A 24136-nucleotide genomic window follows, 5' to 3' on the forward strand; every position below is an offset into this window, starting at 1 on the left:
AAAGACTGATTTGACAGAAATAGAGTTGGCACAGGACTTAACGTATGAAGAAAGGCCGGTTAAAATTTTGAATCAAATGGAAAGAGTCACTCGCAGTAAAGCATGGAAGTTTTATAATGTCCAATGGAAGCATTACACAGAGTCGGAATCAACATGGGAATCAGAAGAATTTCTAAGGGCATGTTATCCAGAATGGTTTTCCCAAGAAACCGAATCTCGAGGACGAGATTAATTCTAAGTGGGGGAGGTCTGTGACAGTCTAGTTTTTGCCCTCTTTTTTTGCCTGGTTTTCAGTTGAGTTGGTTTTGAATTCGGAGTTTTTGAATCACTTCATTTGGACTTAACCACTTGGGTACTCCTTGACTTTCACCCAAGTGCTCCCTCTCCTCCGCAAAACCATCATTTCACCTCTGGATCATCTCAAAATATTGCTTGGAATATTTTTCTTAAATGAAAAATATTCATTTTGCCATCCAAAACCCTAGCTAGCCCTTTGTGCTCCAAAGCAACCCTAATTTTTCTTGCCCCAAAAATCCTGAGAAAATTCCAATTATTCTTTGAACCCTAGGGCATCTTTCTGAGCAAAAATATTTCATCACTCTTTGAAATATTTTGGCTACAGAAAATAAATTCATTTCTGGACAGAAATGGTAGTTTCTACAGCAACTACCATTTTACTAGCTCCATTGTAGCTGGTTTTTCTTGTGCCTATTTACCTTAGTAAGTGTAAGCTAGCCTCCAAAGCTTAGCCCTTAACTCCCAGTGGTTTGACCTCAGTAAACCTCCAAAGTTACTATCCAGAAACTTGCTAGCAGTACAAATCCATTTCTACTGCACCTGGATCCAAGCCCAACCGTGGTAACACTTCAAACCACCAATGACTACATGCCAGACATCAAGTTAGCGCTTAGGGTGGCCTGATGTCATGGTTCACGTGGTGACCGCGTTCGTCCAGGGGTGCTGGCATGCAAACCACACGCTCTGCGTGTCGCCTAGCGCTCTGTTGAGCGTGTGCTCGCTGCTCAGCCTGCCCGAGCATGCCAAGCCTCACCACCATCCCCGTCTCCACTCCCTTAACTCCCCCCTGGCACTCGCCGATGCCGGAGCTCACCGGAGCGGGCACGGGCACGGTCCGGCCAACGACACGGTGCACAGCGCACTGTGCTCGTCGTCTTCCCCCTCGCCCCTGTGCTCGTCCGCGCCCGCCAATAGTTCCCGTGTGACCTCCATCGTCTTCCCCCTCTCTCACTGGCGCCGTTCGTCGCCGGGCGCCATGGACAGGTGTCCTCCGGCGGAGCCTGAACCCCTCTCGCCGCCCGCCTATAAATGCCGCCACCCCAGCCCTCCTTGAGCACCCGCAGCTACTCCCACACCCTCCACAAACTTGTAGAAGCCGCAGCCCGGCCGGGCAGGCCGTGGGCTGCCGTCCTGAAGCCCGAGCTCACCGGCCATCCCCTTCCGATTGTCCCCAAAGCTCCGACCCCTCCCAGTCCAGGACGACCCTGCCAGGGCCTCTGCCACTCTTCGGTGAAGCCGTTCCGCCCCACTGGAGCCCCTGGAGCCGCCCCGAGCCGCCGTCGTCTTCGTCTCCGGCGACCTCTGCCCTCTGCCTCCGCTGGAGAGGCCGTTTTTGACGCCGTCCGGTCACCTCTAGCCATGCTACGGGTACGGGCAGGTGTGCCATCTTCTTCTCCTTCGATCCCCCTCTCGTTTGACCCAAAGAACCCTCGTCGCCGGCGTGTGCTTCGGCGAAGCTCTGCCTCCCTTTGTTTCCTTCTCCCCTCCTTCTGGCCTGACTAGCGGGGCCTGCTAGTCAGCCACTCAGTATGCGCGTGAAGCGGTACGAGTGGTGGCACCCTGGGCGTTTACGCCTTCGACGTCACCCCTCCCCAGTCTATTTATTTTTATTTTCAAATTCATTTAAATCCAGGAAACTTCAAACAGCCATAACTTTTTATCTATAAGTCCAAATGCATTGATTCTTTCTTGCATTGTGTTCTTTGTCCAAAAATCTATCAGCACCCAAAAGATGGGATTTTTCCTTGCTGTATAGATTTTCTAGTAATTTTCAGAAGGTTTCTTGATGTTTTCTTTTTGTGGTTTTATTTATTTTCAGAAGAGCAAGCTTGTCTTGAGGATAACCAGGAGATTTCTGAAGCTCATCAGCACTAAGGCAAGCCACAGCAACATTTTCATAGTGCCACTTCAATATTTGTGATTTTCCTACTTGAACTTATGATTATTCATGCATTTAAATAATTATTATAATTATATTCTGTTAGATGCTTGTCATGTTAAATATGCTTGATTTACAGAAAGTTTGAAATGAATCTTGCTGATAAGCTAACAAGAACTTAGATATGAGTAATGATAAAATGATATGGTCATGGAGGTTAATAATTAGTTTAATTATTATAACTAGCAAAGTGGCCCCCTCGATGCGCGGGCTAGAACTTTAGAAATTTTAATATGAGAACATAGTAGTTTTTTTCTTTCTAAAGGCGGATTGAGACCAAATGTGTTGAAATTTACAAATATAAGTCTCTTTTTAACATAGTTTTTTCTGGGTATTTTTTTTCTCAGTGACATGTAAATATATATGTTTGTCATTTACGTGCTTATTATGCAAACCGTACTAAATGTATTTTTAATTACAAATCACATTGTGTAATTTATAATTCATATCATTTTTGGCATTATGATGTTTTTTTTTCTATTTTTAATTTAAAATTGTTTAGTAGTTCACCTTTTTTAGGGAGAAATAGATGTGCCATCTCTCGGTTACCCGCGGTTTGTCAAGTTGGAAGGAAGAAAAATGTGATTGTCCGTAGTTTTAATTTGGTCGTCTTATTTCAAGTATATTATGCATATATTAAATCATTTCCATGGTACAACAGATTATGAGAGGGAAACGAAATTTATTTATGAAAAGCATATGATTACATATATGTACTAATATAAATTATGTCAAAAACATATGAGTGGAGAACAGGGATAAAACCTAAGTATTGACATGATGGCAAAATATCAAGGTGATGTATTACTATTGAGTGGAAATTATGACAACAAATATGGTCGGACATACCCATATAAATATGAGTAGTGATTTTTTTTCCTTTGTTACGGTTTTTTATTCATATGATAATGTACTATATGTTTGCATGATAAAATATACTATAATTTAGGCCGAACACATGTATATGCACTATATTTTTCTGTAATAATAGCTGTCGATTGGGATTGTTGTGTTTTTTTTAATTGTGTTGTTTTGTAAAAAATGATTTTTTTAGAAGAAGTAAAAATTGATTCTTTTGTGCTGCTATGATTGGTTGTGCTTTAGCCCAACATTCTCAAGCAGATGCCCACAGGGACGACACATCTTCTCTTTCACTCTACGCTTTGTCACTCACACCTTGACTCTTGCCTCATGCCCCGATCCCCTTTCTCCTTTCCTTGTTCTATCCGTTCACTCCAAAATTATTGCCACTGAATCAGGTCCGGCTGGTACCACTGGTAATTTTTAATCTCCCATCAGTTTGCTCCGTTGACTTGTGCCTGCTAGTCCGCAGCTGGACTCGCCAGTGCGGCAACATGGTGACCGTCGTTGACGGCTGGTTTGGCTCGTACGCCTCCTCTGTGTCCTCGGCTTGTAAGCGGCAATGGATGTATAGCAGGGCCCGAGTAGCAGCTCCAAGGGAGGAGGCGAGATCGTTGATCTGCACGGTGTCGTCGCTGTCAGCATCCGTGTAGGGGATGCTTGGGCGTGGATCTCTACTCCCACAGCCAGCATGCAGCTTTTGTATGAGGATATTTGGGCCGTTGTCTTCCTCAATCCTGCAAGCCAGACTTCGTCGCTGTTCCCACTCGAGGAAGCCTGACATGTCGTCTCTTCCTCCACAGCGACAACATCCTTCTACCTACAGGTCTCCTTTTTCCCTTTTCATTTCTACATATCATTTTTTTTTGCTTAGCCTTTTCCTGTGTGTGTACGATTGTACCAATATAATGTAATTAAAATACTATATGTTAGTGAAAAATGTTAATTTTCTTCTGTCCCCTCCACTTTTTCTGTGCTTCCGTCTCGACAGTGTTAGGTCCCTTGCCCCCATTCATACTCGACAAATTTAAGTACTAATTAGTGTATTTGTGAGTAGCTATAGTTTAATATTTCCCAAACACAATGTGTTTCAATAATTGAGCAGTAAAAAAGGTTTATACAAATTTTAATGATACATGGATGCCCTGATTATTGGGTTGTACTACAAATTAAGCCACAAATATCAGAAAGTATAGAGTGCCCATATTTGATATTGATAGCCCTGGTAATAAATGCTTAGTAAATTGGATTTAGATTTACACAAAAAGATTAAAGTTCTGACTATTGAATTTCTGTCCAAACTCGAAGTGACAACCACTATCGTTTGCTTGTGCAAAAGTTCTTCATTCACCATATTTGATAAAATATCCCCGCATAGCATGATCCCTGATATTGTCGTTGCTGTAAGAATTTAAGCATGAAAAAGTGACTTAAGGATCATCTATGTAGTCTAAAATTGACGTAGTTATATAAATTACTTTCAGTCTCATGGATGTTTTGACATCTGCACCGAATCATGTTCATAAATCTTTTCAACTATACTTGTCCTTTGATATGGATTTTGTACATACCTGACCATTGTTTCTCAATATTTACTCTACTTTCTAATGTATCACTATCAGCAAATTCAAAGTAGTAGTCGAAAAATTAATTTTACCTTTCCCTTTAGAATGTATAGGCTATTTCATCCTTTTTTCGTATTTCTGATTTAATTGTGTAATAGAAAACTTCATTAAAGCTAAAAATAATCAGTAATTAGTAACTAAGTTTAATTTACTTTTTCCAGAATACATATTTTATCTGGTTCACTGACATCATAACAAATCGATTTTGATCAAAGAGAAACATTTACCTGAAAACGATCAGAGTATTGCGAATGATGCAACAACAACAAAATTATATGAATTCTAATGTTGGAAGGAAAAATAAGGGCTAGCATGTAACATGAGTTTTCTTTGGTATGGTCATCGTCATTCTCTAGTACCTCCACCATCTAGAGCTCAGCACCCAATATAAGTTTTTTGAAAGGTAATTTGTCAGATAAAATAAAACGACAACACGTACTAATATAGGTAGTTAATTCACTATGAAGAGAACACATTATTGCTTTGTCCACACACAAAGCTTTCTGGTAGTTGAATTAGTGAACGTACCTAACTTCCATAATTTGTGCAAAATTATGTCTGCTTTGCTTAAACAATTTAGAAAAATAGCTTTTCTGATCAAGCTCTCTGTTCTATGTACAGCAACAGTCCTGGCCTGTCTTCTAGTCTGGCATGACCTCTTGATAGTTTTTCTGATCAAGATTTTTTTTCTCATGTATAGTAAGAGCGGTAAACTACTTATACAATGATTCATTTGGTTTCAAATCGTAAGGTGCACATATGCTATTTATCCAGTTTTTGACCCAAATCTGATAGGATATATGAGACCATCTTATTCTGTGATATTTGTTGTTCCTACTTATACTCTAAATTTGCATTCTCTTGTAAAGTTCAGTACATTTGCCTTATAGAGGAAGGTGCAGCTCTATCTTAAGTATTGTCATGATTCACGGTAACGCTACCGCTCCTAACTCTGAATATATTTGCTTCTATCATACTATAGTATTCATTGATCTATTTAAGTACCAATATATATAAATGCAAAACTTTATTCTTTTGTATTCTGCTCCTTTTCGCAGTAACATGGTCTTAACATCTAAAAGTTGCTGACCTGAAGACATCATTTAACCAAGCTGTGTTTATTTGTCCGTTTGGTGCCACCACTACACTGAGAAAGATCACCTGGCCATGGGCGGCATTACTTTTCATTTTAAATTGTATTGCTTAAGTTGCTTCCCTTGCCCACTTTATATAAATAAGGAACAAAATGCAGTCACATTCTGTTTCCGGCTAGTGAGTGACACTTGTAACTGTAAATTAATACAGTAAGGATTCATCTATCCAACTCCTGGTATATACGTCCTGTAACAAAGCTGAATTAGTAATCAATTGGTACAAAGCTAGCAAGACTAGCTTGGGGGCATGCACGCTATGGATTTCAGAGGCTGATCAACTTGGGGGCATGCACGCACGTTCGGGGAATTACCGGCTAGCCATGGATGTACTGATCAAGAGATACTCCTTCAAGCTAGCTTTGCTAATCTACGTGTGCTGCGGCGTCATAGACCAAGCTAGCCCTAGAAGGTCAATGTACGAGGTGTTTCCGGCTAGCCGTGCATGTACATATCAAGCCACTTGACGAAGCTAGCTTTGCCAAGCTACGCGTCGCGGCGGCTATCTACAACCAATCTAAAATTTATCATGAATCTAAATGGTTTTCTATGAAGCCGAGTTCCTCAATCAATCTTGGCACATCTTGATTAAAGCAATGGGATAGAGAATATTATCTGATCTACACCCTAGGGTTTGGAAAGGGGAATTGAGTTGGTGGAGTACCAGGTCGTCTTCTTCGGTCTCCGCTGATAGCGGACGTCACCGGCGCTCGAGGCCTCGGTGATAGTCGTGGCTGCCGCCAGGTCGTTCCCTCTTTTTTCTTTCTTTTGAAGCTTGCCTCTTTCTCACGTTATGAGGATGCAACAGATCGAGGGAAAAGCTATGAGGTTTTCTTTTGACGTGCATGAGCGAAGGGCTTTGAAGTTTTTTTTGGTAAGAGGGTTCTTTTTTCGTGGGCAAGATAACTTATTAAGGGCATTGGTGGGTAATTTTTAATCTTTTCAATCCATTAGTTGTGCTCGCCTAATGAATTTAAATTGATGGCCAGATGTTTCTAATTATTATGGGATTTTCTAGCCTAATTCTCTTTTTTCCTGGTTACCTCGTAAAGCACTTTTTATATATAAATAGATTGCATGATGAAAAATGATGAGATTGGTAGAAATGGTTCTAGTTTAGGTGAGGTTTGATCTTAACCAGAGAAGTATCTTGACATGATGATGGCTCCGTGGGAGCGTAGTTGACTTGGTTATTTTCATGGATATGTGATGCATATGTTGGTGATGCATGGCATGGCATTATGACACCGGTTACTTTCACCCTAAGTTGAACCTAATAAGTAACTCAAGTTGAATATGTTGTTGACCGGGTCATGGTGCCGGTGAAACAAGTTTTTCCCAGTGCAACCACATTTGCCGATATTGGACGGCCTTAATGCGTTTCATTGTCGTGCCTATGGTCGGTGCCTCCATCTAGGGAAGGTTATGGGCGTGCTGTAACTTAGCTCGGTAAGCAGGCATAACCTTGTGAGCCCGTTGTTAAGTTAAGTTTTTGGTACTGGGTCCCAGAGTGGATCGTGGCCACAACGGTGGTCGAGGTGTCTTGAGGTAGACACGGGGCCACCCAAGACTAGCCCGATGGGGATTGAGTCGGAGTGGCCGGGAGAGTGTCATGACAATGAAGTGGTTTCGTCGGAATGCCGTTTGTCCACCCGAATGGGAGTGCGAGGCTGTAGGATCGAAAGTATGTCTAGAGGGGGGTGATTAGACTACTTGACCAAATAAAAACTTATCATTTTCCCAATTTTAGTCTTTGGCAGATTTTAGGTATCTTAGCACAAGTCAAGCAATCTTCACACAATTCAAGCAAGCATGCAAAGAGTATATGAGCAGCAGAAAGTAAAGCATGCAACTTGCAAGAATGTAAAGGGAAGGGTTTGGAGAATTCAAACGCAATTGGAGACACGGATGTTTTTGTCGTGGTTCCGATAGGTGGCGCTATCGTACATCCACGTTGATGGAGACTTCAACCCACGAAGGGTAACGGTTGCGCGAGTCCACGGAGGGCTCCACCCACGAAGGGTCCACGAAGAAGCAACTTTGTCTATCCCACCATGGTCGTCGCCCACGAAGGACTTGCCTCACTAGCGGTAGATCTTCACAAAGTAGGCGATCTCCTTGCCCTTACAAACTCCTTGGTTCAACTCCACAATCTTGTCGGAGGCTCCCAAGTGACACCTAGCCAATCTAGGAGACACCACTCTCCAAGACGTAACAAATGGTGTGTTGATGATGAACTCCTTGCTCTTGTGCTTCAAATGATAGTCTCCCGAACACTCAACTCTCTCTCACAGGATTCATATGGTAGGAATGGAATATCTTGGCCTCAACACATGAGTAGGTGGTTGTCTATCAGAAACAGCAAGTTGGAAGTGTAGATTCGTTCTGATGGCTCTCTTCACAAATGAAGAGGAGGTGGAGGGGTATATATAGCCTCCACACAAAATCTAACCGTTACACACAACTTGCCAAACTCGGTGGGACCGAATTGGTAAACTCGGTCAGACCGATTCAGCAAATCTAGTGACCGTTAGGATTTTCGGAGGGACCGACATGCAACTCGGTAGGACCGATATGGTTAGGGTTTAGGGCTTAAAGTAATCTCGGTGAGACCGATTACACAAGCTCGGTGAGACCGATTTTGGTAATAAGCTAACCAGAGAGTTGGCCAGGTAAACTCGGTGGGACCGATTCGCTCATTTCGGTGGACCGAAATGTTACGGAAAGGAAACAGGGAGTTTACATTGCAATCTCGGTGGGACCGATCGCTCATCTCGGTGGTACCAAAACGTTACGAAGGGAAACAGAGAGATTACAATCCCATCTCGGTGAGACCGAGATCCCTATCAGTGTGACCGATTTGCCTAGGGTTTGTGGCAGTGGCTATGACATCTGAACTCGGTGGCGCCGGATAGAAAGAATCGATAGGGCCGAGTTTGACTTTTTGGTTTAGGTCATATGTGGATGTGAGAAAGTAGTTGAGGGTTTTGGAGAATATCACTAAGCACTATGGAGCAAGAAACGCATTAAGCAACACCTCATCCCTCCTTGATAGTATTGGCTTTTCCTATAGACTCAATGTGATCTTAGATCACTAAAATATAAAATGTAGAGTCTTGAGCTTTTGAGCTTGAGCCAATCCTTTTATCCTTAGAATTTTGAGGGATCCACTTTTCTCATACATGCCATGCCATTCATTGAGATTTTCCTGAAATATTCATCTTGAAATGATGTTAGCTCAATGAGCTATATGTTGTTAGGAATTACCAAAACCACCTAGGGATAGTTGCACTTTCAGAGGCCATGGGTTCCGTAGTGTGGGTCTAGTGCACTACCTATGCAGAGTGTATTAATCTATCGATAGCTGAGTCCACGGTTACGGACACGCTCGAAAGTAGGGTACACCATGGGTCAACACTTAATAAATTTGCACACTAAGTTTGCACTAAGGATGGCAGTAAGGCCATCGTGTTGAGTTGGACCAGGTGTGGTTAGGTTGTGATCGCCGTAAGGATCACGGGCCATGTATTGGTCAGGTTGGGATTGCCGTAAGGATCACGGGCCATGTATTGGTCGGGTTGTGATCGTCGTAACGATCACGTGCCATTTATTGGTCGGGTTGTGATCGCCATAAGGATCGCGGGCCATGTATTGGTTGGGTTGTGATCACTGTAAGGATCATGAGTTTGTTATTGAGATCATCACGTTTGTGGTCTAGAAATGATCACCTTCGGTAAGCCAGTCCATGGGACGAGTACCAGCTGAGCATATTCACAACATGTTGGATATATTGTTGCATTGTTATTAATTGGTTAAGTATCATGATATTGTTTGTCATTATGTTTATGCTTGTTGTGAGCTTGTAAGTACATTCAATGTACTGACCTGTCGTGTCATGCCAGATTTCAGGAAAGTCTCGTTGGAAAGGAGTGCTGTCCGAGTCTAGATCGTGCCCACATTGGTGTCCCTGTGCTATGGAGTTCCGCTACCACGTTGTTCCGTTACCGCATAGTTGTCATGATCGATGCCCCTTTATGTTCACTAAATAATGTACATATTGTTCAGCTGCACCGTGTGTGCCGCTTGGCCTCGCTAACTGTTGTAATATGAACTATGCTCTGCTAGCATAAATAAAGCGGTTGTTTTTCTGTACCAAGTTGTTGTGTGGTGCCAAAAGACAAGGTCTCTGGGCTGGCAATGCAAGGTAAACCGGTTTCTCTGAGCCAGGGTGCCACAAGAAATCACAAGTGGGTCAAGCGTCAGTTTGGTACTATTTTTCAGAACATGACTGTCACAAAAAACTCTATGAAGAAGAATCACTATTATCTGCATCAAGTCTTTGAATGCACCTAGGCTATTCTCTCACATATCTACACTGATGATGAACTCAAGGAGATGGACTTCCAATAGGACTTTGACTGGTCTCAGCAACCTTCGAAGAAATTCAAGAAGGTCAAAGTTCCTCAGCTGGTCGTCAGCTCATATTCTTCATCGCGTGAGAGGGATGAAGCTAAAGATTTGGACGACACTGCGGCAGGCCCTACTACAATGGATGACCCCAACAACACTGGCGCTCCTCCTTCAACATCATGAAGAAATCCTTCAGGGGCATTAGTCCTCACTTTTTGTCCCTTTTCGTCATTTTGTGACAAAGGGGGAGAAATTGGAGTTAGTCTTCAAGCGGGTCTTTATATGGGCATTTTTTCCTAAGTTACAACTCTTGTTCTTCTGAAGTGTTTGATTCGCTGAGTTGTAAACTCAAGTCCTATGGTGACCTGATAATTTTGCTCATTTTTCTGCATGCTATTTCCTCATATATGTTAATGCGCGCATGCTGAATTACATCAGTCACCATATTTCATCATGCATTTCAAATTCTTCATTCGATATGTTAAATGCGTGTATGAATTACAAGATATAGGGGGAGATCTCCATGATATATCTCTACAATGTGCATTGCTCTTGAAAGCAAATTCCTCACACACATCTTCAGGGGGAGTTCTTCTATATCTTGGAATCAAATTCCTGAATTTTGAGCACTTTCAATTAATATGTTTATCCCCATTGAGAACTTAACCTATTTGTCATCAATCACCAAAAAGGGGGAGATTGTAAGTGCATCTAGTGCCCCTTAGTGATTTTGGTGTATTGAAGACTTATAGGTTAAGGGACTAATACGTTTGTGAGTGTACACAGGCTCTATAAGTCGATGAGGAGTTTGATATTTCCAATGAAAGTCGACCCCTAAAAATGTATGTCTTCAGCTGAAGACTTTTGTTCTCCTGAAGATTTTGAAAGTGAAGAAATTGGTGTGACCTTGAAGACTTGGATATTCATGCGAGGATTATGAAGCATGAAGACTTTTGTTTTCGTAGTTTCATTTTATCTTTCTTGAGTCATAGGAAACACCGTACTATTGAAGGGGGTTGAGGTAATACTAAGGAACCTGATTTCCAAGTGATGCTCATCTCAAAATCCTACACCTACCCAATCCTTTCGAGTGAAGCCATTGGAAATCTCATATCAGTTTAGTCAAATTTCTTCAGTGACAGAGACGAAGATCTTCTAGTCTCTAAGGAATTTGTTCTTACTGAGGAGTTAGGAATTCGCCAGTGTGAATTGCCTACACGGTGAGGAACATGATAGCCCTGAGGAATTTGAACCTCAAATATCCGACCGTTGTTGTGCTACGCGCCAGCTGTCCAAAAATATCCCACCTAACGGTCATATCATTGAAGGGCATTTATGTCTTATCATGTCGGGCTGCTCCCTAGGCTATAAATAGCCGCCCCCTTCAACCACTAGTTGGTTAGCTGCTCCAAGAGAAACTGACACTTTTCATTGAGAGCATCCCATCCTCTAAGGACTTGGAGCGAAAATCATCAACTGAGGAAAACCCAAATCCCAAGCCCAAACACCTACAAACCCAAAGTGATAAAGCATCACTGAAGAGATTGTTCCTGTGTGGAACCGATGCTTGTTACCTTTAGTCTATGAAGGTTTGGAAGTCACCTATGAAGACTTACCATGAGTGTTGGGCGAGGTTTGTGTGACTTTAGCTCGACAAGAATACAATGAGGACTGTGTGTCCGGGAATGTGTGTCCTCGAGTTTAAATACAACAGTTGGTTCTATTTCCTCGACCCTTTCATTTCCTCATTCTTGTATTGATGAACCTGGTCATTACTGTTTGAAGTCTTTGACTGCAGACTTTCTCTATTTCCTCAATCCAATTTCTTCAGTCACATTGTCTTCAGCCTGCTTATCCTGTTTTCACGCTATCTGTACTCTGTGCTTATTTTCATTCCATCATGATGACTATGTTCTTGCTCTGTTATGCTTATACCTGAGTACTTATTCTGCTTCTAGTGTGTCGTTGCTTAGGAATTTCTTCACCTAGAAATTCCTCAGTGACGAATTTGCAAAAATCGCCTATTCACCACCCCTCTAGTCGATATAATGCACTTTCAGTTTCGTCGATTCCCCTAGTGTTTTTGGTATTTTAGAGTATTTATAGAGCTGAAGGTCGGTGGAAAAGCCTCCCGTGGGCCCGCACTCATGCCTAGTGGGTCCCGCGGGCCTCCTCTGGTGCACCTCCTTGGCCTCCTGGGTGTCTTCTGGGAAGAAAAAAATCTCCAAAAAGTTTCATGGCATTTGGACTCCGTTTGGTATTGATTTTCTGCGAAGTAAAAAACAAGCAAAAAATCAACAACTGGCACTGGGCACTATGTCAATAGGTTAGTCCCAAAAAATGATATAAAGTTGCTAGTAAATGAGTATAAACATCCAAGAACGATACTTTAATAGCATGGAACAATAAAAAATTATAGATACGTTGGAGACGTATTAGCATCCGCAAGCTTAATTCATGCTCGTCCTCGAGTAGGTAAATGATAAAAACAGAATTTTTGATGTGGAATGCTACCCATCATATTCATAACATATTCTTTTCTTTTGTAGCATGGACATTTGGACTTTAGATGATTCAAACCAATAGTCTATAATTTGACATGAAGATTTCAATACTCAAACATATCAACAAGCAACCATGACTTTTAAAATATCAACACTAAAGAAGGTTATCCCTAGACCCTTATGCTCAATCATTGATCCATTCATAAAACACACTCAAATATTAGCTACATCCAATGCACAAGTATGATTATAGTGCTCCCAAGTTGGTGCTTTTATAAGAGAAGATGAAGACTCAATTTTTTTTGCATAAAGTAAATAGATAGGCCCTTCACAAAGGGAAGCCAAGATTTCTAGAGCTGCCAGAGCTCAAAGCTTAAATTGAGAGATAAAAATTGTTTTGAGAGGCATGCTTTTCCCAACGAAAACAACAAAGAATTCCCAATACTTTCCATGCTAGATATGTCATAGGCAGTTCCCAAACATAAAATAAAGTTTATTCCGTTTTCCAACATTCTTTCACAATCCATGGCTAACCGTATCCACAGGTGCCCTCCATACCAGCACTTTCAAAGGAATTTATTATTTGAGCACAAAAAGTAAATTTATTTTTCAATTAGGGACTGGGCATCCCTATTACCGGCCACACTCTCGTGCAATGAAAAGTGAATAAACACACTTCTTGAGAATAACACATCTAGCATGCAAAACTATTGGCCACCCCCTCCCGCTTCATGAGTGGTACAGGCACACAAAAGGGAAATTAATTTTGAAAATTAGAGTTGGCACATACAAATTTTGTTGGAACGGCATGGAAATACCGCATATAGGTAGGTATGGTGGACTCATTTGGCAGAACTTGGTTTAAGGAATTTGGATGCACAAGCAGTATTCCCACTTAGTACAAGGAAAGGCTAGCAAATAGATTGAGAAGCAACCAACCAAGAAACAATAATGATCATAAACGAGCATTAAACATAACTAACACCGAATAATGCACCACAAGTAGGATGTAATTTCATTGCATAACTATTGATTTTCATGCTTTCATAGGGAATCACAAACCTTCACACCAATATTCTTACTAAAGCATAATTACTCACCAACTTGATTCACATATTACTATCTCCATATCGCAAAACTATTGAAAGCAATCAAGTTTTTAATATCCAATGATCTTCATGATAATTTTTATTATCCCTATTGAATATCTATCATTTTTGGACTAATTCCATATTTTAACATTGCTTATAACAACCTCTCAAACAAATTTAAGTGAAGAACAAGAGCAAAATTATTTCTTCAAAATTTCATCTCTCAAAATAATTTAAGTGAAGCATAATAGGATATTTCTTCAAAAAATTACTAACACTCAAAATAATATTAGTGAAGGATGATAGTATATTTCTTGAAAATTAAAGCACCGCCGTGCTCAAAAATATATATGTGAAGCACTAGAGCAATTCTATAGCTCAAAATTTTTTAAGTGAAGCATTAGTGCAATTCTAACAAATCATAACATCATTATGGCTCTCTCAAATAGGTGTTTCCAGCAAGGATGATTGTGAAAAACTAAAAATCAAAACAAACAAAGACTCTACAAGACGCACCAAGCAAAACTCATGATATGTGACGAATAAAAATATAGCTCCAAGTAAAATTACCGATGGTCGTTAGAAGAAAGAGGCGATGTCTTCCCGGGCATCCCTAAGATTAGTTGCTTGGTTATCCTTGAATATTACCTTGGGGTGCCATCAGAATACCCAAGCTTAGGCTCTTTTCACTCCTTATTCCTTCATCCATCGTGATCTCAACCAAAACTTGAAAAGTACAATCACACAAAACTTAACAAAACCTTCTTGAGATCCATTAGTATAATAAATCAAATAAACCACTCTAAGTATTGTTGCAAACCCATTAATATTTTATTATTGTATTCCAACTTTACCATGGCTTATACTCTCTGATACAATCCATAGATTCATCAAAATAAGCACATAATGCAACGAAAACAGAATTTGTCAAAAACAGAAAAGTCTGTACTAATCTGGACTGGGACCATACTTATGTAACTACAAAACTTCTGAAACATTAGAACAACGTAGGAAATTTGTATCTCAATTATGTGTAAACAATTAAGAATTTTTCAAAACTCCAGTGATTTTTAACAATTCTTTAACTGGACGTAAAAGTTTTAGTTTTTCAACATGATCAAATCAACTATCACCCAAATCACCCCAAAGGCATTACTTGGTAAAAAACTAATTAAAACATAAGAAACAAAATCATAACATAAGCACAATTTAATATTTATTGAAGAACAAAAAGAAAATAAAAATTTCAAAGATAACTATTGGGTTGTCTCCCAATAAGCGCTTTTGTTTATAGCCATTAAGCTAGGCTTTGAGATTTTGATGATGCTCACATGAAAGATAATAATTGAAGCACAAAGAAAGCATCATGAAACATTTGAAAAACACATTTAAGTCTAGCATACTTCCTATGCATAGGTATTTCATAAGAAAACAAATGACCGAAACAAGCAAAAACTAGCATATGCAAGGAAAAACAATAAAACGTTGACAATCTCAACATGAAGAGAGGTAATTTAGTAACATGAAAATTTCTACAACCATATTTCCCTCTCTCAAAATAATTACATTTGGGAACATATTAAAATTCAAAAATATAGCTATCACATAACATATTCTCTACATGATCCACATGCATGCAAAGTTGACAATCTTCCAAAATAGTGGGATTATCATCAAATAAAGTCACGACCTCTCCATGCTCACTTTAATAAAAAATACAAGATTGAACACTCGCTAAATATGTGGGGTTATTTTTACCTAAAGTTAACGCGCTTCCAAACCCACTTTCAATATCATTGAAAACATATTCATCACGAGGCTTAAATAAATTTTCAAGATCGTAAGAATCATTATCACCCTAATCATCATCATTGCAGTAAGTAGCAGACATAACACAATTATCTTCCCCAAGCTTGTAGTTTTGCATATTATTAACATAGTTGGCATTAATAGAATTTATAATAACATCATGCAATCATGCTTTTCATTCAACGAGCTATCATGAATCACTTTATAAATTTCATCGTTTAACTGTTCATCACAATTTTCAGATTCATAATTCTCAAGTAAAACTTCACAGAGATAATCAAGTGCACTCAACTCACTAGCAATTGGTTCATCATAATTTCGTCTTTTGAAAGGATTATCAAGTGGATGAGGACCCATATCAATACATTTTTAGCAAGCAAAGATGCAAGCAAATAGAACGCACATGGCAACACAAGCAAAGATAGCAAACAAGAAAAAGGGAAATGAAAAAACAAAAATATTTTTGTGTATTTGTAAAAATGTTTTAGAAGTGGGGGATATGAAAACGAGAGGCAAATGGCAAATAAATTAAATCGCAAGAAGATGAGAGTTTATGCATAGGAACTTGATAGATGTTGATGATGGCTTCCCGGCAACGGCACCAAAAATTCTTCCTGCTTGTATCTGCATTGGTAATTCCCAAAAGAGGAGGGGATGATGCAACACATGGGTAAGAATTTCCCTAAGTTATGAAACCAAGGTTATCAATCCAGTAGGTGAACCAAGCAACACTATGTAAACAACACCAACACACAAACCATAAAAACTTGCAACCCAACGCGTAAGAGGGGTTGTCAATCCATCCTGGGTACTGAGATAGATTAAATTGTATGAGAGTTGATAATTTGATCTAGCAAAAACACAAAAGAAAATAAGGAAAGAAAGAATGCAGCCAGGTATTTTTGGATTTTTAGATAAATAGATCCGAAAATAATATAATAGGAAATAGACCCGGGGGTCGTAGATTTCACTAGAGGCTTCTCTCAAGAAAATAGCAAACGGTGGGTACACAAACAACTGTTGGGTAGTTGATAGAAGAGCAAATAATTATGACGATATCCAAGGCAATGGTCATGTATATAGGCATAACATCTAAGATTAGTAGACGAATTCCAACCCACATCTACTACTATTACTCCACACATCGACCGCTATCCAGCATGTATGTAGTGTATTAAGTTCATGAAAAAACAGAGTAATGCAATAAGAACTATGACATGATGTAGACAAGATCTATTCATGTAGGAATAGGCCCCATATTTTTATCCTCAATGGCAATGATACATTCATGTCATGTCTCTTTCTGTCACTGAGATTGAGCACAACAAGATCGAACCCATCACAAAGCACCTCTCTGCATTGCAAAAAAATCAATCTAGTTGGCCAAACCAAACCAAAGTTTCAGAGAAGAAATACGAGGCTATAAATATGATGCATAAAATAGTTCAACAAAGACCCAAGTAATATTCATGGATAGATCTAGTCATAAACTCACAATTCATCGCATCTCAACAAACAAACCACAAAAATTCATTACATCAAATAGATCTGGAAGAACATCGAGGAGAACATTGTATTCAAAATCAAAAAGAGAGAAGAAGCCTAAATTTTCTCAAATATTTTTGAAACATTACCATAATTTTAACCTATTAAAGACCATTTCTAGCCTTCATAAAAAGCCTTTAAATAAAATATAAAAATAACTTTGAAAATTATATTTTGTTGTTTATGGGAGTAATATATCTAATAGGAGTCAATTATGTTTTTGGAATGATTTTTCATACCCTAAATTAAGTACTTGTAGTACAAGCCTCAATTCAGGGGTTTTTGGAAAAACCTAATTTAGAAAAAACTTTCTGGCCAAATTATTTTTGCAAGAAAATAATTTTATGTCCTATACACATGGCATGATCATTGGGAAAGGTTTTGGATGAAGGAGAAGAAGTATAGGGATGGAAGCACTTTTGAAAATAGCATAAAGATCTAAATCAAGGCAAAGACGAAAACACTCAAAAGTTTTTGTCAAACCACATTTTGTCATGATTTATCAGCTTATAAGTGTTGTGGCATGAAAATCAGGGTGTGACAGACCTACCCCCCTTACAAGAATCTCGTCCCCGAGATTTCTAGACTATGCGCAGAAAGGAATGCGGAAACTTAGATCTGGGGTAGTCTTCACGTCCTCATACTGCTTCTGCTTCTGTGTGGTGCTCCATTGAACTTGAAGTTATTGATGGTGCGGCTTCGTGTATGACGTTCTGCTTGATCCATGTTGCAAATGGGTCACTCGTGGTAGGTCATATTGGGCTTGACGTCAATGGCTCGGTGATCGATGCCCTTGTAGGGATCATGCTTGTTAGGAAGTCAGAAACACTTCTGGAGTTGTGATGCGTGGAAATTGTTGTGCACGTTGGATAACTCGGGTGGCAACTCCAGCTGGTAGCCATCTACTCTTTGTCTTATAGTGGTCTCGAAGAGGGTTGATAGATCTTGGTCTGAGCTCCCCTCTGACATGGAAATGCTTGGTTCTCTTGAGAGGAGTGACCTGTAGCTAGGTACACAGGGTCTTTGACGTGGAAGTTTACTTCTTGACGGCGATGGCTGGTATAGTCCTTCCTCCTTGACATGGCAGTCTTCAGATGTTTTCTGACAAGCTGAATAAATCTTCTTCCGTCTTCGGGTAGACAAGTATGTCACCAAATAAAGATGACAACCAACTTTTCCAAGTACTCCATGAAGCCTATGGGGTACATAAGGTAGGCTGGGGTATTGGTGGTGGTCTCGGTTGAGCATTGGCCAAGGTCTTCTCGACCTAGAGCCAAAGCCCATGGTCATGCTCTGACCATGTTGTGTCTTGGTAAGGCTTAAGGGTTTCAATTATTCTATGGCCTGAGTGAACATTTATTATCTTATCCTTGAGCATAGTTCCTAGATGCCAATAGTCTTATCTAATCCTTCAAACAAAATTCACCTTATACCACTAAGAGCATTCTCTTGTATAGGTCAACTCCAATCATCATTCATGTTGTTCATATCCTCATGACTCCCTAGAGGAGGTCTAACATAATCATATATGTCAACTATCCCCAAACTCTTATCTATGGTTATTCTCATGTAGAAATCAATGGATAGAACATATAAGTTGCTAAGCTTGAATTAAACATCACAATCCAAGTACTCAGCCTATTCTCCCAAGGTGCATCTCTATCCTAAGGAAACACGTCGTATACCAATCCAAGATATTATTTCCTTCCTATGAACCAACTCCAACAGCCCATCAACTACACCAATCATTATATGATCCATTAATTCTACAAATCCAATATCTATGGCGTTCCACATGATCTTCAAAAGTTACTAGAGTTCCCATATCCTTGAAAGACTATCCTTACTATAGTCAGTCCACCAATTCCTCATCATCGCGGTCAAGTAAACTCCAAGATCAAACTCATACAGACCCCTAAGTCAGTTATTGATAGCAATCCAATTTTCCTAGTTTATCATCCACCGAGAATCATGGTATCATGATTGAGATCATCAGACTAAATCCAATCTACTCTGAACCATGTTGTCCCATCCATCATCAACACCCTACTAGGATCACCTATTTGAATCCAAATCTCATGCCCAACGGGAATTCCTACTTGTCCCTCAAGTCATTATCATAATGTCAACAATCTCCTATTGATATCATCTGATCAAGTCAAATTCTTATTCCTCCAAGAATCTCAGCTTGTGATCATAATTGTCCTACTAAATCCAATTTACTCAGGGTAACAAAAATTATGCTACCCTATTATCATGATCCACCAAGTTCATCTACCAACATGAAAGCCTCACATTCCACCAAAGAGTCTAAGATATTCCCTCAAGGTTACTAGTATAGCCGCATCAAGTCATTTGTTCTCAAATTGGTCTTCCCTATGGCATCGTTAGCAATGGTGCTATCTTAGGATGATAATGTGCTTGTTCACTATGCCCACTAGTTCCATAATGAACCCAATGATGAGCAAAGGTTTCTGAAGCTTAATTGGTTTCTCTTGCAATTCATTAGGTCAAGGACATGGTTAAGGATTCGAGTTGGGTATCTCATGAAGTCTCGAAGGGTCTAGGGATCGGTTTCTAGTCTTGACGGGTAAACATAACTCTACGGGGTTGCACTTGGTCGAGGATACTATAGCAAAAGTCTTCAGGGCTAGTTGTTTGCCGAGGTAGAATCCTTGGTGCAGCTTGTCTTGCTAGTCTTCAGTTGATGAAGGATATGAGAGGGAAAAGTAGCATAGAGGGGAATCCTTAAAGCAAGTTCTATAGTGCAAGTGCAAACAAAGAGGTGCCAAAAAGGGCCAAACACAGCAACAAGGTAGGTGATATAGTTGCGTACTTATTGCCTAGGGAAAAAGGGTGACCTAAATCAAAACACAAACAAATAAAAACAAGCAACACACAATCATGGTTCTATCTAAACCATCACACGGACTCGACTTCGCATAGGGGATACATGACTCATCCTACCCTAGGGCTTCTCGGAATCAATAGTCGTGCTCGCTTCGTGTGTCGGAGTGTAACATCCCAAATTTTCAATTTGGAATGTTATACATTAGCTCATCATTGCATATCATATTTTATTGCATTTTTGGTTGATCCTAGAAATTCTACACAACTCAAGGACCCACGGAGAGAGTTGGGGATTTTGTTATTTTCATATTTGAGTTTTCTCAAATTTTGAAAAGAGGATCGTTTGGTTTTAATTATTTTTCTCTTCGAATATTTCCAATATGAAAATGAAACAGAGGGGATAAAATGACTTCCCCAAAATAAAGAAATATTGAAGGGAAAATATTAAAATCAAATAAGAATTTTATTTCGAGTTTTATCGCTATTTTATTTGAATTAGGAAAAAATGCGGTTTTCAAAAATGCATTAGAGGCCCAAATAAATGTTCACTTTGTCCGCTATATTTTTAGAGGACGGGTAAAATTTATTTCAGGACTTTTGTAGTCAGTTTAGTATTTATTGAAAAAAAAACTACCGACCTAGCCAAGCCGTGCCCGACTAGGACTCAGCCCGGCCGTGCCCGACTAGGACTCAGCCCGGCCGGCCTTTTTAAGCGGAGGCCCGAGCCGCCCGAACCCTATCCCCGCCACGCCCGATCTGCCGCCGCCGCCAGCCACTGTCGCCGCCGCCACGAGTCGCCGCCGCCGCCCGAGTCGCTGACGCCGCCGCCTCCTGCCGCTACCCCGATGTCCCTCGGAGCCGCCACCCGCCCACCGACCACGCCGCCCGTCACCGCCGCCGACGATCGCCAGAGCAGCCGCCGTCCCACCGCCGAGGTAGCCGCCCGATCCGCCACTGGTTTTCGCCGAAAAATGATTCATTTTTTTAGAAACCGTCGGTTATTTTTTTAGATTCTTTTTTTCTAGTTTCATTATTTAGCGAACGCCCGTTCGTACGTTCGTTTTAACGAACGAAGTTCACCGGTTAACCGCAGACAGCGAACGTTCATTCGTTAGCCTGTTCGTTAGTTTTTCTTTTTCCAGGGTTTTTCCGCGATTATTTTCAATCAAGATTTCCGCCCTGATTTTTGTTTTAGTTTATCTTTTCACTTATTTATCGAAATCTGTCGATTCAAGCGCCTAGATCTTCATCTCGAAGCCCTCTTTCCGTTTAATCAACTTGAACAAGATTTTGGTACTATAAAATTTGACTTAAGTCCAGATTAGTAAACGGATCTTGTTTCTTTTGCAGTTTGAGTTTCATTTCTTCGTTTGATTTGATTTTTTTTGCAAACCGGAGTTCTTAAGTTGACCTTTCTAGTTAGACCTCTTATCTGAGTTTTACCCGTGCTTCTAGTTGAGTGCTTATTGTATTCTTGTTGTTTGCGATAGAGTACCCGGAGTGCGAAGCGTGCTACTACGAGGCTCTAGGTTTCACGGATCATCAGCAAGGCAAGTAACACTTTGATCATACCTCCTTACTACCCAGTTTTATTGCATTAGTTCAACCCTCAAACAATTGCATGGTTAGGATCTGTTTAACATGTGGGTTTTGGGAAGTAGATGAGGTCGTACCTATTGACCTGTTTATTACCAAACCTTTGGGAGTTACTTCTATGTTGCTTATATTGCTATGCTATGCTCGTAGATGTGGTTTGGGTGAGTGTATCCATGACAGATGTGAGTATTGCTAATTAATGGTTTACTTAAGGTGGCTACTTAAATACACATCTGGGTGGATTGCTTGAGGCACCCTGGAGTACCCAGTGGTTGTTAGGGCACCTGGAGAATACAGTGTTTTCCTAGGATACCCCGGAGTACCCGTGTGATCATCCTTCCGTCCGCCACCTAGGCTCAAATGGATCATAATATTATGCATGCTAGAAACTTCCGTGTGCAGTCACAAGCCCATATGGGCTCTGGCATAGTTGAGTAAGTTGCGCGAAGCTCTTGAAGAGGTAGACTAGCAGATGTAGTGGGTTGTAGGTGGTACTGTCTATCCAGAGTAGAGAGTTAATGCTTTAGAAAGAATGTGTCTCAAATCTCCAACCATGGAGGTATTCTAGTCTTGTGGGAAAAAGTGCAGAAACCTCTGCAGAGTGTACAAACGAATCATGGTTAGCTGTGTCCCCGGTTATGGACATCTTGAGTATCTGGTTCTTGGATTATCATGTTGATCTCATCACTCTAAATATAATTTGATTGGGCTAATGGTGATGTTTAATTGGGATTGAGTTGGAGGAACCTTCTTAATGTTTAACAACCACCGTGATTGTTAAATAAAATTTATTCCTTTGTTGTAGGAAAAAATTGGCTTTATGCAAAACTGTTAACCATAGTGCTTTCCACCAGCCATATATGCATGTAGTGATAGCATTTATTCTGTTCATTACTCTATGTGTTACATTGCCAGCATATTCCATGTGCTGGCCTGTTTCGGGCTGCAACGTTCATGTTGCAGACTTTTCAGATGATGAGTAAGGTGCCATAGGTCGTTGTCTTTCACTCAGTGATGCCGTTGGAGTTGATGGACTCACTTTATCTTCCAAGCCTTCCACTGTTATCGTGTTTAGATGGCCTTAAGCCATATTATTGTAATAAGTTCTCTTTTGAGACATTTGATGTAATAAGTGTGTGATTGCTACTCTGTTATAAATCCTCGAGTACTGTTCGTGTCAACATTATCGATCCAGGAATGACACTGATGCACAGAGATCAGACTGTTTGAGGTCTGGTCGCTACAAGATGGTATCAGAGCACACGCTGATTGTAGGACACGACCACTAAGCTAAAGCCCTAGATCACTAATCTCTTCTCATTTCTGACTCCTCTCCCTTTTCTACTCTTTAGGATGGATGCAAGGAACATGTTCACCCAACCGGATGAAGATACACCTTTCGGACGACACTTAAAGGAAGTCACTAGATACCTAGACATCGGAATACCAAGCTTCACCGGGACCTACATCACCACTTTACCAGAAGAGGAGTGTTGGATGATTCGAGTTCAAGTTCCAGGAAAGACGTTCATGCCAGTCATTGAGCCCATAGAATTTTCCTTTGATGCACAAACCTGGAGTCTAGGAAAGAGCATGGCAGCCCACTTCACTATGGGACGCATTGGAGAAGTTTACCACAAGGATATCAATGATACTATCTACCAGTTTGTGGGCGCCGAGATGAGCAATGGGAGATGATCAGTACCAGGAAGGATAGATCCATTGCAGCTTTCATCCAGGAGTTAAACTAGCACATTCGTCGCCAGGAGAACCAGATGTGCGCAAGCATGATAGATCTGAAGAAGGCAATGACCAGGATCACAGAGCTGGAGGAAGAACTCAAGTCTACACGCGATGGATATGAGGAGGAAATGATGATACTCGTGGAGAAGAATGACGATTTGACAAGGAAGCTAGGAGTATTCATGGGAGACCCTGCGCCAGGAGGAGAAGACGATGATTCCACTTGTCTGGAGAACTACATCATCATCGACGACCCTGACTCAGACTCCTACGATAGCAATGATGACTATGTTGATGAAGCTGGAGCGGATATCATGGAGTCTTGCACCGATCATTTTTTCTAGCTAGTCGACCACCATATCAATAGTAGTATTCCCCCATGTATATAGTATAGTCCAAGCACTTTTGAAACGATAGTTAGACCGATTGTATGCCCTTATTTGAATTCATTGAAGTGATATGTTTGTGTTTGTCTCATGTGCATATGGGTAGTGTTTTCCCTCTGGATCTCATTCTATTCCGTTTTCTCATCTTTTATAAACCCATCAGATGCCTCCAAGATGCGACAATGGATCTGCTTTCCCACCGGAGCTCCTCAGTTGATCCAGCAGCAGAATGCCTTGATGCAGATACTAGTCTAGAATCAGAATCAGTTGAACAACAACAACAACAACAACAACCCACCACCACCACCACCTGTTGATCACTTAGCCCG

General features: G+C 40.5%; 1 long non-coding RNA gene across 1 annotated transcript; it reads left to right on the top strand.

Annotated features, from left to right (window-relative positions):
* The first annotated feature begins 3383 nt into the window (after nt 1–3383).
* Nucleotides 3384–6055, top strand: LOC123136904 (uncharacterized). The gene is made up of 2 exons (XR_006467465.1): nt 3384–5653; nt 5781–6055. It is a non-coding gene; the product is annotated as an uncharacterized lncRNA (long non-coding RNA).
* Nucleotides 6056–24136: the final 18081 nt, after the last annotated feature.

The sequence above is a fragment of the Triticum aestivum genome, chromosome 6B (assembly GCF_018294505.1).
Source record: "Triticum aestivum cultivar Chinese Spring chromosome 6B, IWGSC CS RefSeq v2.1, whole genome shotgun sequence".
NCBI lineage: Eukaryota > Viridiplantae > Streptophyta > Magnoliopsida > Poales > Poaceae > Triticum > Triticum aestivum.